Genomic DNA, 13772 nt, shown 5'->3' with positions numbered 1-13772 from the left:
CATATATATAGTCAAATAATTTTTGATAAAGGGGCCAAGAACACACAATGGAGAAAAGAAAGCCTCTTCAATAAATGGTGCTGGGAAAAATGGAAAGCCACATGCAAAAGAATGAAACTGGACTACAGTCTGTCCCCCTGTACTAAAATTAACTCAAAATGGATCAAAGATCTAAACATAAGACCTGAAACAATTAAGCACATAGAAGAAGACATAGGTACTAAACTCATGGACCTGGGTTTTAAAGAGCATTTTATGAATTTGACTCCAATGGCAAGAGAAGTGAAGGCAAAAATTAATGAATGGGACTACATCAGACTAAGAAGTTTTTGCTCAGCAAGAGAAACTGATAACAAAATAAACAGACAGCCAACTAAATGGGAAATGATATTTTCTAACGGCAGCTCAGATAAGGGCCTAATATCCAAAATATACAAAGAACTCATAAAACTCAACAACAAACAAACAAACAATCCAATAAAAAAATGGGAAGAGGACATGAACAGACACTTTTCCCAGGAAGAAATAGAAATGGCCAACAGATATATGAAAAGATGCTCATCTTCTTTAGTTATTAGAGAAATGAAAATCAAAACTGCAATGAGATACCACCTCACACCTGTTAGATTAGCTATTATTAACAAGACAGGTAATAGCAAATGTTGGAGAGGCTGTGGAGAAAAAGGAACCCTCGTACACTGTTGGTGGGAATGTAAAGTAGTACAACCATTTTGGAAGAAAGTATGGTGGTTCCTCAAAAAACTGAAAATGGAACTACCTTATGACCCAGCAATCCCTGTACTGGGTATATACTCCGAAAAACTCAGAAACTCAGAAACATTGATACGTAAAGACACATGCAGCCCCATGTTCATTGCAGCATTGTTCACAGTGGCCAGGACATGGAAACAACCAAAAAGCCCGTCAATAGATGACTGGATAAAGAAGATGTGGCACATATACACTATGGAATACTACTCAGCCATAAGAAATGATGACATTGGATGATTTACAACAACATGGATGGATCTTGATATCATTATACAGAGTGAAATAAGTAAATCAGAAAAAAACTAAGAATTGCATGATTCCATACATTGGTGGGACATAACAACAAGACTAAGAGACATGGACAAGAGTGTGGTGGTTATGGGAGGGAGGGAGGAGAGGGAGGGAGAAAGGGGAGGGGAGTGGCACAAAGAAAACTAGATAGAAGGTGACAGAGGACAATCTGACTTTGGGTGATGGGTATGCAACATAAGTGAACGACAAGATAACCTGGACTTGTTATCTTTGAATATATGTATCCTGATGTATTGATGTCGCCCCATTAAAAATAAAATTATTAAAAAAAAAAAAAAAAGAAAATAAAAGAATATTTACCTTGATGCTCTAACAATTTTAAAATGACCAACTGAAAATGAGAGCAAGAACTGTAAGTGAGGCCCTGGCCGGTTGGCTCAGCGGTAGAGCGTTGGCCTGGCGTGCGGGGGACCCAGGTTCGATTCCCGGCCAGGGCACATAGGAGAAGCGCCCATTTGCTTCTCCAACCCCCCCTCCCCCTCCTTCCTCTCTGTCTCTCTCTTCCCCTCCTGCAGCCAAGGCTTCATTGGAGCAAAGATGGCCCGGGCACTGGGGATGGCTCCTTGGCCTTGGCCCCAGGTGCTAGAGTGGCTATGGTCGCGGCAGAGCGACGCCCCGGAGAGGCACAGCATCGCTCCCTGGTGGGCAGAGCGTCGCCCCCTGGTGGGCGTGCCGGGTGGATCCCAGTCGGGCGCATGCGGGAGTCTGTTTGACTGTCTCTCCCTGTTTCCAACTTCAGAAAAATACAAAAAAAAAAAAAGAACTGTAAGTGAATTCCTATACAATTATAAAAATAGGCGAAACTCTTTGAAGCTTTCAGATCAAAGATAGTGTTTAATATATCAAAGAATTATGATCAAATAAGAAATTATAAACATCACTCCAATTTTTAATTCTATAGCATTTATCAAAACATAGACTCTCTTAAGATTCTATTATTTAATCTACTAATGAAGCTAAATTTGATTAAAAATGAGTTGCTTGAAAATGCTAGTCTATTAAATTAAGTTGCTTACACTTGATAAATACTGTTTAAAGTGAATACTTCCATGAGGATGGAGGGACAAACGATGAAATTATTTGATCAAAAAATAAAGTGTATTAAGCATCACAAAATATGATTACTTAGGCATTTTTCATTAACATAAGGTGACAATGGAACATTTAGTTAAATGTTGCACCAATTTGATTAATATTTAAGAACTTGAACAAATAATCAATGCGCAGATAGTATTTCTTTCTTTAAAATATGGTATCAATGCTACTATTTACCGTTGAACAGATAAAAGCTCAGACTGGCCTAATGTGTGCACAGAGCAGATATATAAGGCAATAAGAATACTCTACCTTTTGTATAGAGTCCGGTTAGTCATATGCTCACTAATTGAAGCAGATTTAAAAATTCAATAAATATCTGACAGATATTTCTATATTTTAAATTTTGGTTAAAAATAAGGGCAGGAAAGAGCAAACTATTAATTCTGTCTTGGGCTAATCTGACCTCTGAACAATAGATTACAGATTACCTCTCAAAGTCAGAAATGTTTTATAGACTTAACTCATACAATTTGAATAATTCCCCTTCTCACCCAATTGTCATTTGTACAATTCTGATCTGTCAATTTGTTGTTCTGTGTAAATTACCTTGAGAAGCAATGTATACAGCCAGAAGAGTGCTCCCAGGGTGCATTAGCTACACTGTAGTACACACTAGCACAGGCACTGGATTTCACAGGTCCTGGGATTATAGCTCGCTTACAGAGGCCTCTACTATCATCACTTTTTGAGCTTTAGCCTTACCAAAGGTGTTAACTGTAAAGTTTAATCTGATTTGATTTAAAACTTAGCAATTTTATTGTTCTATCAATTTATACTTTGGTCTGACCGACAATATACTTGGATACAAACTGTTTTTAAATTTCATATGCAGAATTCTTCTGATTTTTAAAGCAAAGTTTTAAAGACCCAACTAAATCACCTATTATTATTAAAACTGTAGTTTATATTCCTAGCAAATATTATAAATAATAAGTAAGACTTTAAAGAAAGGGATAAAATGCAGTAAATAAGATTTAGGAATAGTAAAGGAGAATGAATGCATTTCCCATAATAGGAAGAGGTAGAAAAATATTTTTAAAAATTAAAAATATCATTTGGTTGGAAATTTTGTTGTTGTTTGAACTAAACAAATTTCACTATAAAGATGAAATGAGAGAGGTTTGAAAAACTCTCAAACCTTTGGATATAGGCTAGACAGTACCATCAGTATGCAAAGTTGGAGAGTCACTTTCACTTCCAACTTCTCTTCAGATGCTCTAGTTTTCCAGTCTCTTCTTGCTACAGACACAAACTCCCAAGTAGTCCCTCACTTTTATTTTCCCTCATAACTTCCTGATTAGTTGCCATGTTCACTGAACTGAATTTGAGGTCTTTTCATAATCCTGTGCTGGAAGGAAAAAGAAGTGAACTGCAACAGAAACAAAAGAAAATGGGCTCCAAATACAACTCTGATGCAGTGTCAGCAATGTTTATCCTGTGCTTACCAGAACACTGATTGGCACTGGCACTGTTTCTCGGTTATCTATGCAAGCACTGACTTTCCATTTTAGTTACATTTACTTTTTTCAATCAAGGGGAACTCCATTTACCTAAAAAATAAAAGCAAAAAAAATCAAACAGGATTTAAGTTATACCTTGGGAGGACCCCTAATCACACCTAAGTCTACCATTACAGACGTCTCTATAGCAGTACCTGAGCAGAGTAGACTAATCCTGGTCCACACCAAAATGGCTTTAGGATTCTCAAATATCTCAGTTCTCTACATCAGTCTTCCAACTTGAGAACCTGAAACCCTGGTCTTAGAGAAATCTGGAATACTATTAGTTCCAGGTCACTAACCAAAGTTAAATCCAAATATAAAGCTTTCCATTTAAAAAGAGGTCATCTGTAATGCAACATGACATGTATTAAATTAGCACTTATGATATTTCTAAATAAAGAAGTTAAATTGTGAATTCAATAGCTTACCAGGTGACATGAAGTAAATGACTTCCTCTCTGAGTACAAAATGGGGTTAATAATCCTGACCTCTTAAGGTCTCTGGGACCATTCCTTTAGGAATTGGCTAAATGCTCTATACATGTTGCTGGTGTTACAAGAGCTTGGTTTCATTCTCATCAGAATGCCACCATCATAAAAAGGAATTCAGAGGGTTAGTCAGAGGTGATTAACAGAGCAAGGTCTGTACAAATATAAGAATCCTCTGACCTGGGATCACTGAGCTTGAATATCTGCACAGATCAGAGTATAAATGAAGTTTGTATTTTCAGCAACACAGATTTTTTTGTTAATTTATTTCCTATCAATTTTTTTTGCTTTGGAAGCAAAAAAAGCATTTGCAATTTCCACCACCTTTTTTCCCCTCATTAGTCTCATTGCTACTCTAGCACAACCTGCATTAGAGCATGACATTGGAGAAGGCCAGGCCTGTCTTTCTGAACCAGCTGCCTGGCCCGCCCAGGAAACATGCCTGTCAGTGGACAGGGTTGTGTCGGCACTGTACTGCTTTCATTTTAAGTTGGTTTTATTATGTGATCCCAAGACTTTCAATACTTTTAAAGAATGCAAGTTCTCTTCCCCAGTTACAGTCCCATGATTCATTCATTCATGTGACAGTCACTACAGAGTGCCTAGTAGGCACCAGGCACTGTCCTAGGTGCTGGAGACAGTAGTGCGTCCCTGCTCCCCCACAGCTTACATTCTAGTGGGAGAAAACATACAATAAGTAAAACGAAGAAGTAAATAAGTATAATATGCTAGAATGAAAAAATAAAGTGGGGCGAGAGGATGTGAGTACAAAGTTGGGGAAGAATCACAATCTTAGACACGGTGGTCAGGGTGACACCTCCTTGAGGAGGCACAGTATAAGTCAGGATCTGAGGGACCTGAGTGTGAGAGCCATTGGGAAAGGGCTTTGCAGGAAAGGTGAAGGTTCCAGGCAAATGCAAAGGCTCTGAGAGAGGAGTTTGCATGCTTGAAAACAGGGTGGTTAAAAGGAGTGAGCAAGGGGAGAGAAGCAGGAGATGCAGGCAGAGATGGAATGAGGCACCAGACGACCCAGGCTGGCACATCATGTAAGGCTTCTGGCTTTCACGCTGAGTGAACTGAGAAGCCCTTGAGAGGTTCTGAGCAGGGAGTGACATGAACACTGGAACAGCTGTATTGAGAATAGGCTGAAGGGGAGCAACGTTGAGACAGGAAGGCCACGTGGAAGGCTATTAAAATAGTCCAAGGCAGCTATTAGTGGCTGGACCCAGTGAGAGTGGCACAAGGGAAGATTTTCACAGCTTTTCATTATTAATCATATCCTTCTTCCTTACCTAGCTGTGGTTTCTTATTTGAACTACGTCTAGGAAAGTTTTTTTTTTTAATTAATTAATTTTTTACAGAGACAGAGAGTGAGTCAGAGAGAGGGATAGACAGGAACAGACAGACAGGAACAGAGAGAGATGAGAAGCATCAATTATTAGTTTTTCATTGCGTGTTGCAACACCTTAGTTGTTCATTGATTGCTTTCTCATATGTGCCTCTTCCGCGGGCCTTCAGCAGACCAAGTAACCCCTGCTGGAGCCAGCGACATTTGGTTCAAGCTGGTGGGCTTTTGCTCAAACCAGATGAGCCCGCGCTCAAGCTGGCGACCTTGGGGTCTCAAACCTGGGTCCTCTGCATCCCAGTCCAACGCTCTATCCACTGCGCCACTGCCTGGTCAGGCTAGGAAAGTTTTTTTTTGTTTTTTTTTTTTTGTATTTTTCTGAAGCTAGAAACGGGGAGAGACAGTCAGACAGACTCCCGCATGCACCCGACTGGGATCCACCTGGCACGCCCACCAGGGGGCGATGCTCTGCCCCTCCAGGGTGTCGCTCTGCTGTGACCAGAGCCACTCTAGCACCTGGAGCCAAGGCCAAGGAGCCATCCCCAGCGCCCGGGCCATCTTTGCTCCAATGGAGCCTTGGCTGTGGGAGGGGAAGAGAGAGACAGAGAGGAAGGAGAGGGGGAGGTGTGGAGAAGCAGATGGGCACTTCTCCTGTGTGCCCTGGACGGGAATCGAACCCGGGACTTCTGCATGCCAGGCCAACGCTCTACCACTGAGCAAACCGGCCAGGGCCGGAAAGTATTTTTTTGCCTGCCCAGGCAGTGGCACACTGGATAGAGCATCGGGCTGGGACGCAGAGGACCCAGGTTCAAAACCCTGAGGTCATAGGCTTGCAAAACCCTAGGTTGCTGGCTTGAGGGTCACTTGCTTTGCTGCAGCCCCCTGGTCAAGGCACATATGAGAAAGCAATCAATGAACAACTAAGGTGCCATGACGAAGAATTGATGCTTCTCATCTCTCTCTCTTCCTGTCTGTTCCTATCTGTCCCTCTGTCTCTCTCTGTCTTCGTCACACATACACACACACAAAAGTATTTTTTTCTTTAAAGCCTTCCCTTACATTCCCTCCCTGTCAATAATAATACTTTGCATCCGATCAGACCATTTTAGAAAGTATCAAACCACGCCACATTTAGCCTGACCAGGCCGTGGCGCAGTGGATAGAGCATCGAACTGGGATGCTGAGGACCAAGGTTCAAGACCCTGAGGTCGCCAGTTTGAGCAGGGCTTACCAGCTTGAGCCCAAGGTCACTGGCTTGAGCAAGGGGTCACTTGGTCTGCTGTAGCATTGCTTTCTCAAGGCACATATGAGAAAGCAATCACTGAGAAACTAAGGTGCTACAACAAAGAATTGATGCTTCTCATCTCTCTTCCTTCCTGTCTGTCTGTCCCTCTCTCTGTCTCTTTCAGTCTCTCACACACACAAAAACAAACAACACACCACATTTGAATGTAGTCTAATCATCAAGTAAACTACTGTTAAAAGATAAACTGAGGCATATTGTAAATTTTTAAGACTTTGAGGAAAGGTCTATTTGAATCAGACAGCATCTAATGAGCAGACAGAAAGAAAATCCAAGGAGCTGTGCAAAATGAAAGACTTTTTTTTCATATGCAGAAGGGAATGGAAACAAGGAAGTTATAACAGGCAAGAAAGTGGGTTGGTTATCAGAAAGGTTACTTTCTTTTAGAGGATTACAGGGGTCAATGAGACAGATTACCTAACTACTGATGATCAGGTGATTCCTGAGACTAGTTTAAGATTCTATTTTTGGGAGAGCTGAAACTATAATTTAAGTCTTAGCACAAGTGACTCCAGTCTGGGTCTGTTGTCTTGTTTTCAACACTGCTCTCCAAAAGCACAGGTTCTCAGTAAGAACACTCTCCAACAGGCAACACATTACAGTATGGGTGACTGTGGAGCGAGAGCCTCTGTCCGACATGGGGTGTGGGTGAGGAGTGATTGGGTTGGGTACGAGAGTGTGGGTGAGGCCAGTAGCTCTGGTTTTCAGTACCCTCTATAAACCCACTTGCATTCTGACTTAATGAAGTCCTACTAGGAATAAACAAGAATATTTTTTGAAGCAAAGTATTATCCTGTTTTTCTATGCTTGTATATCCATATAAACCAAACAAATGCTCATTGCCTTTTAACGCCTGTGCTTATAAAATTAATACTTTTTAAAAAAATCTTTAGCAGGCACCACTCTAATTAGACAACGTGTACCAGATAAGCCTAAGTCCTGAGCCCTGATTGCCAAGAAGCCAAAGAGAGGCAGCTACACCCAGCACAGTTCCTGTACTCAAGGAGGGTAGTGGCCATGGCTGCTGCCCAAAGAAAAGTCTGGAAATGGCCCTTGTGCAAGAAGGAGGAAACTCACATTAGTCTGGTTACATTAGTCTTTACAGCCAACCCCAAAGAAAAGACCTTAGCAACTGCAGGACCAGTGGTGAAGGAAGAACTGGCCACCAGACAGGCCTGGGTTTCAGCGCTGTCTTCTCTAGGCACATGGGCGTACTCTTACTTTTTATCTGGGTCTCACTTTTTGAAGAATATGTATGAACGAGAATTTCCATCCTATAAATAAAATGATATATGGGATTTCTTAATGGATTATTTATTTAAATAAATTCTCAGCCTTTTCTTCATTTTGGCTGACTTACCAAAAAAAAAAAATACCTTTTGACATTTAAAAGAAAATGTTTCTTCCTGAGCTTGGGCTCCATACTTAGGCCCTAGTTCCTCCAACTATCTGCATTGCCTGTTCCTGCACCTGCTTCAGGGACTTCCTCAGGCCACTCACTGTCTTGGTGCCGTCCGTGGCTGGCCTTGTCCAAAGCAGCAACCTGCAACCAACTCTTATCCCTTTTCCCTGCCTTACTTTTCTCCTTAGCACTAAGTACCATCTAAAATATTTACACATTTTATTAACTTATTTTGTTTGTTGTCTTCCTAAGTACAGAGAGTTTTGTCTGCTTTTGCTCATGCACTATTCCCAGTGCCTAGAACACAGAGAGAAGATCAATAAATATCTACAGAATGAATAAATAAAATCCACAAAGTGATCAGGTAGTAATCTTAACTTTGAATGCTATATTTAAGAGATCAATTTTGGTTAGCACATGCATAGAAAGATTTCTGGAAAGATACATAAGAAATTGATAACAGCATTTTTATCTTCAGGGAGGACTTGAGAGGAAGAAATTTACATGTTATTTCATAGCTGAATGTATTATCCTTAACTTTAAATCACTAGACTTTTTCTAATTATCACCCAGAGGTATCTGAATGATATGAATTATGGGCCATTTTAAATTCTTCTAATAATTTTTAATAGCAAAACAAATGTATATTTAAAATTAGTTAACCACATAATTGCACAATGTGGTTGATGGGACAAAGGTAATACAAAAAGATATATCTAATTACTCGTCTACTTTCCAAGGCTCGAAGATCTCACACATTCCAGGATTAACAGGTCTGGTCAGTACCACAGACCACTGTAGCTGAAGGACCTCTTAATAATCTGGACACTGGAGACTAAAAAACTTTATACTAACGACATGGTGGCAAGAATTTCAACTGGAGCCACGGCTTGAAAAGCATTTCAGTTTTCATTTGAATTTCTGGGCAAGGCTATAATACAATTTAGTATCCATAATGAGATTTCCTGAGAAAAATGAAGCCCTGGAAACCAGAGTACAGTCAGGAAAGTCAGAGAGAAGTGGGCTGACAAAGTATTAGAATTGAAGCATAAGAGCACAGTTACTTAAAGCGTAAGGAAATTCAGAATGAAAAGAAGGCAGAGCTGGCAAGTAAATGCAATTTGAAATAAATGGGATTCTCAATGTAATTCAGGTAAACAAGAGACCTAGGCCATGTCACATACAGGGAAGATTTATAGATTTGATAGCTTAGTCTCTGGAAACGAACCATAATATGAAGTTTGGGAAATGTGCCCTGGAGTCCTTTTTGTAATTACCAGTGGCCTTTGGTGACGAACCATGGCAAATTTCTCAAAAGAAACAACAGACAAGGGAAAGAAGCCCCAGAGGGCAGGAGACTTGTTTAGATGGCGAGAAAAGGAAGGAGGCATGAACTTCATGGCCCACAGTGCCCCTGTCCCACAGCACTTTAAATATCACTCACTTGGTTTAGTGTCTTTCTCCCTTTCCTCTCACTCTCTTGATTACTCCACTTTCCAACCAAGGGCTTTGATTTTTTTTTAATCCACCTAACACCAGCTGTTGCCAGAGCTTTCCTATTAAAGGGCTTAGTTCAAATAGTCTGATCTTAAAAGCAAACATCCAGCACAGGGGGCCAACATGGTGTTTTGGAAAGAGCACTGGCCCGAAAGTCTGAGACAGAATTCAGCTGTGCATGTTCTCGCTGAATAACTTGGGGTGCAGCACCCAATTTCCTCAATCTTACTTTTCTCATCCTAAAAAAATACCTGCCCTTTCTGAAGAAAGTAGTTAAGAGGATCAAACTAGACAATGCAAACTGAAAAGCAGTACACAAACGTATGGCAATTCTAATGCCATTTCACTACTGTCAATGGAAAACGTGAACAGACAACTGCTCCAGGAAAACAGCAGAGAGTCTTCCAACTCACTTGCTCGTGTCCACCTGTACAAAGGCCGATAATGGATGTTTCTGGGGGTGTTTTCAAGGGTGCAAAACTTCGTTGATTATAATCACAACCTGTTTCATTTCATGAGCTTCAAAAAACTGACACATGGAATATAATCTTACAGGTGATCTTTAAAGGTATTTCATAAACTATCTCTAACAGATCCAATTATGGTATTAAAAAGAAATATGTCCCTAATCTTTTTCTCATCCTCTTGTGATACAGAAGGACTAATACAGAAAACCTGGGGGAAACTCTCAATCTAGTGCAGAAAGAATTACAATAGAATCCTCTTTTTAATAAAAAAGATGAATGGGTAAAGCTTAAATCACACCTTGTGCAGAAAAGTACTGCACTACCATAATATAAAAAACATAACAAATAGAAATGCAGCAGATAAGAAAGAATAAGATCTGACTGGAAAATTGTTTTCAGGCAATATAAAAAATGGCCCATGAAATCACTAAGAACAAATATCTATACACAGAATGACAAAATACATTGAAATTACATGTGAACACACCCTGTTGCTGTACCTTTATAGCAACTCTAAACCTACTAGCATTTATTTTTCTTTATACTATTTTAAACATTTTAACATTTAAACATTTTACAAGTAAAATACTTGAACTAAATCCGTTATTGCTTTGCCATGTCCCTCTTTTAAATATTCAACAAGCTATGTGAAAAACGCTGATTTTTTATTGAAAAAAAAATCATTAAAATGATACTGAGAGTGCAAACCAAAATTAATCAGCCCACTTTCCTCTGCACAGAAAAAAGCACAGATATTACCTTACAAGTGAAGTTATCTTACTGCTTCCTGTTTCCTTCCAGTAGCAAAAGAAAAATCTTAAACAAAGTGCCCATCCCAGCACATTTCTGCAGATAAAACATTAGCGACTGAACCCTGCTGTGGCAGGGCCCTGTGCAATAAAATGCTCAAGTCCTCTGACAGCCAATTCAAAGCTGCTTAGATCTCTAGGGACTCCCAGGGTGATCAGCCAGGCTTTGTGGCAATACAATGGGGGTTAAACATTTCCTAGTATCCACTTAGAAGCAAGAAAAAATCTGTTCGGTTGCTCAAAATTATTTAGCAAATACACATAGGTTCTGGTTTGGTAATATTACGTTAAGAAACTTAACTGCTTTATTTTCACCTATGAGGTGAAAGGTGTCATATAATTTCTTCTTTTTTTTAAACTTAGTATTAACTCTAGCATTTTAGAATTTCTGTCTGGTTGCTGTTTAAATATTCTTTCTTTATGAAACAGTAACTGCTTGAGCTTGGCTTGTTTATTTCAGCATCAGAACCGATTTTCATACAGGTCTACCTGCTATCCATATAACTCACAGGAATAAATTCTACCTTTCTCCTTTCATGGTAGCCTAAGAACTCTATATACTTCAATTAATTTAATGTGAGATCTTAGTAAAAATAAATACTATAATTCTTTTTCTTTCTCTCTTTTCTCCTATTTATTTCTCAATTTCAGTCCTCTTTTAGGCTTCTCTAGTACTTACATATCCAAGTTATACAAACTTTTAAATGTTGATTATTATTATTCTTGTAACTCAGATTTTATTGATACATAGTGTAAGATATTTTTCCCCACCGAGAAGGAAGAAATGGGGCTCAAGCCACCAAGTGTGGAATAGTAAGCGGCTTTATTGAGTACAAAGCGCATCCCACCCGGCAATGTTCCCTGGCCCCGAAGAAAGAAAGATGGAGGTCAGATGGAGGCCAGAGAAGTTGCACGGATTAAACCACGTGGGAGATATTTAAAGGGGTCCCTCTAGGGAAGTCGAGCTAACATGACGTGGTGAAATCCCACTGGCTGGTAGATGGTCGCTTTTTTCCAAATGGTTCCTGTGAAGCTTCTTTTGGCGCGCTTGGTTGTGGGCGGTCCTAGCCAAAGTTCGTGGGTCTGGGTTCCCCACATGACCATCCTCCATTATCCACCAACCTTACATTCTGACCTTTTGTGTTAAATAGAAAAAGGGGCACCATTTATTCGTCTGGCTACTTCCTGCTGAATAGGGGCGTTGTGGGGAGGGGGAGATCGGAAGGTGGTGGCTTTGAAGGGTGTCAGGAGGAACATCTGTGTGGCCGTGAGTTGAGAAACTTCACGGATGCGGTCCTGTAAGGATTTAAAAAAAAAAAGAGGAGTAATAGAGGGATCTGAAGGGTCCAGCCTTTTGGTGAGCTGGAGATGGATGGAGTCCAGTGGTTCCGACTGCCAGTGGTCCTGTAAGGAGGCAAGCTTGAGGCAGAACTGCATGTTAGGAGTGGTGTAAAAGGGGAAAGGAAGGGGTCCATTCCATTCCCATAACCGAGACCTGTGAGGGAATTAGAGGTCCAGAGTGTGATGGCAAAACAGAGAAGGCAGCCCCCGTGTCCACAAGAAATGAGATGGACTTACCCACTTGTTGCAGCATACCCTGGGTTCTCCGAGTCCAGGCCGTGTCCTAGGAGTTTGAGCGATGCACCCACTTGGCTGGATTGGCCTTCCCATTTGGGTGGCTTGTCCTCCACATAGAGGCGCTGAGGAAAAACCTGTTGCCCAAAGGGGCAATCACTTTGCCAGTGACTGGGCTGCTTGCAGTCAGGGCAGGGCTCAGTGGGCAGCCGTGGGCAGGGGCCCTGCTGGGACCAGAGGTCCTGCTTGCCACACTTAAAGCAAGCTGCTTGTGGCTCTGCTGGTCACAAGGCTGCCACAAGAGTTTGGGTTTGGAGAGTTACCTTCTGCTGTATGTGGGCCTGGCGAACAGCCTTGGCCTGTTTCTACTAATTGCGACCATTAAAAACTTTAAATTCCATGTTCACAGGTTCCGGATAGGGGTTTGGGGGATTGGGAATAAGAGGAGGGGGGCTCATGGGGAGCCCGGCACCCAGAACCCGTAGGAAACGCTGGAGCCAAAGGCAGCACAGGGCCAGAACTTCCTGCAAGAAAATTGGGGTTGGACATCCTGAAAACCGGTGTAAGAGCCAATGCCAAGCTGAGAATGGCCTGATGGAGGAGGAGTTAAAGAACACAATGAAGGGAGGGGCCCCTGGCCAGCACGGGAGAAGAAAGAGAGATGGTAGTAGATGGCAAATAAGAAACAGGTTTTTGTAAAGGGAGGGGAGGGGGCTCTCAGAGGGAAGAGAACTGAGCACAAAAGAGGTCCGCCGAGGGATCAGAGAAAAGTCCCGAGAGGGGGCACCCCCGGGGGTCAGGCTGGAGGGAGAGAGAGTTGGGAGTCCGCAGAGAAGGAAAGATTAGGAGTGGAGGTTTTAGGTGAGGTTTCTCTGGCCAGAAAAAGGCCTGTGCGGTGTGGAACAGGTGGCACAGAGATTAAGGACGGGTGTGCAAATAATTAGAAGCCGTGTATGTAAGAGGTCTCCAATTAGTTCCCAGCTTTTTTGGCGATAGTTAAATTGGTGAGGGTGTTAAAACCGAAAGTCCCTTCAGGAGGCTAGTTCAGTGGGTTCTGTGACCTGGCCACAGCTGAGAAGAACAGTTTCTTCTTCTTTAGGGAGGGAGATTCCCCACAGCTGCCCTCAGTCCTCTGAGTGGTCAGGTTTGAGTATTAGCGTCCTCAAAACTCAAAATCTGGCCACGGACGGAAAAGGTAAAGTG

General features: G+C 41.5%; 1 protein-coding gene across 11 annotated transcripts in view; it reads right to left on the bottom strand.

Annotated features, from left to right (window-relative positions):
* Window positions 1-13772, bottom strand: part of NRCAM (neuronal cell adhesion molecule) — a 392315-nt gene that overhangs the window by 198967 nt on the left and 179576 nt on the right. Inside the window, exons 1-2 of one of the 11 annotated variants that reach the window (XM_066272165.1) lie at window positions 10945-11081; window positions 3627-3731 (exon numbers count right to left, since the gene is read on the bottom strand). The exons of 8 other annotated variants lie outside the window; for them this stretch is intronic. The gene's annotated coding sequence lies outside the window, so the exon portion shown is untranslated. Of the gene's footprint in view, window positions 1-3626; window positions 3732-10944; window positions 11082-13772 lie in introns of those variants that run through there. 2 more of the 11 variants (XM_066272164.1, XM_066272168.1) reach the window with 2 other exon arrangements.

Source organism: Saccopteryx bilineata, chromosome 4 (assembly GCF_036850765.1).
Source record: "Saccopteryx bilineata isolate mSacBil1 chromosome 4, mSacBil1_pri_phased_curated, whole genome shotgun sequence".
NCBI classification, from domain to species: domain Eukaryota; kingdom Metazoa; phylum Chordata; class Mammalia; order Chiroptera; family Emballonuridae; genus Saccopteryx; species Saccopteryx bilineata.
This window is presented reverse-complemented; position numbering and strand designations above follow the sequence as displayed.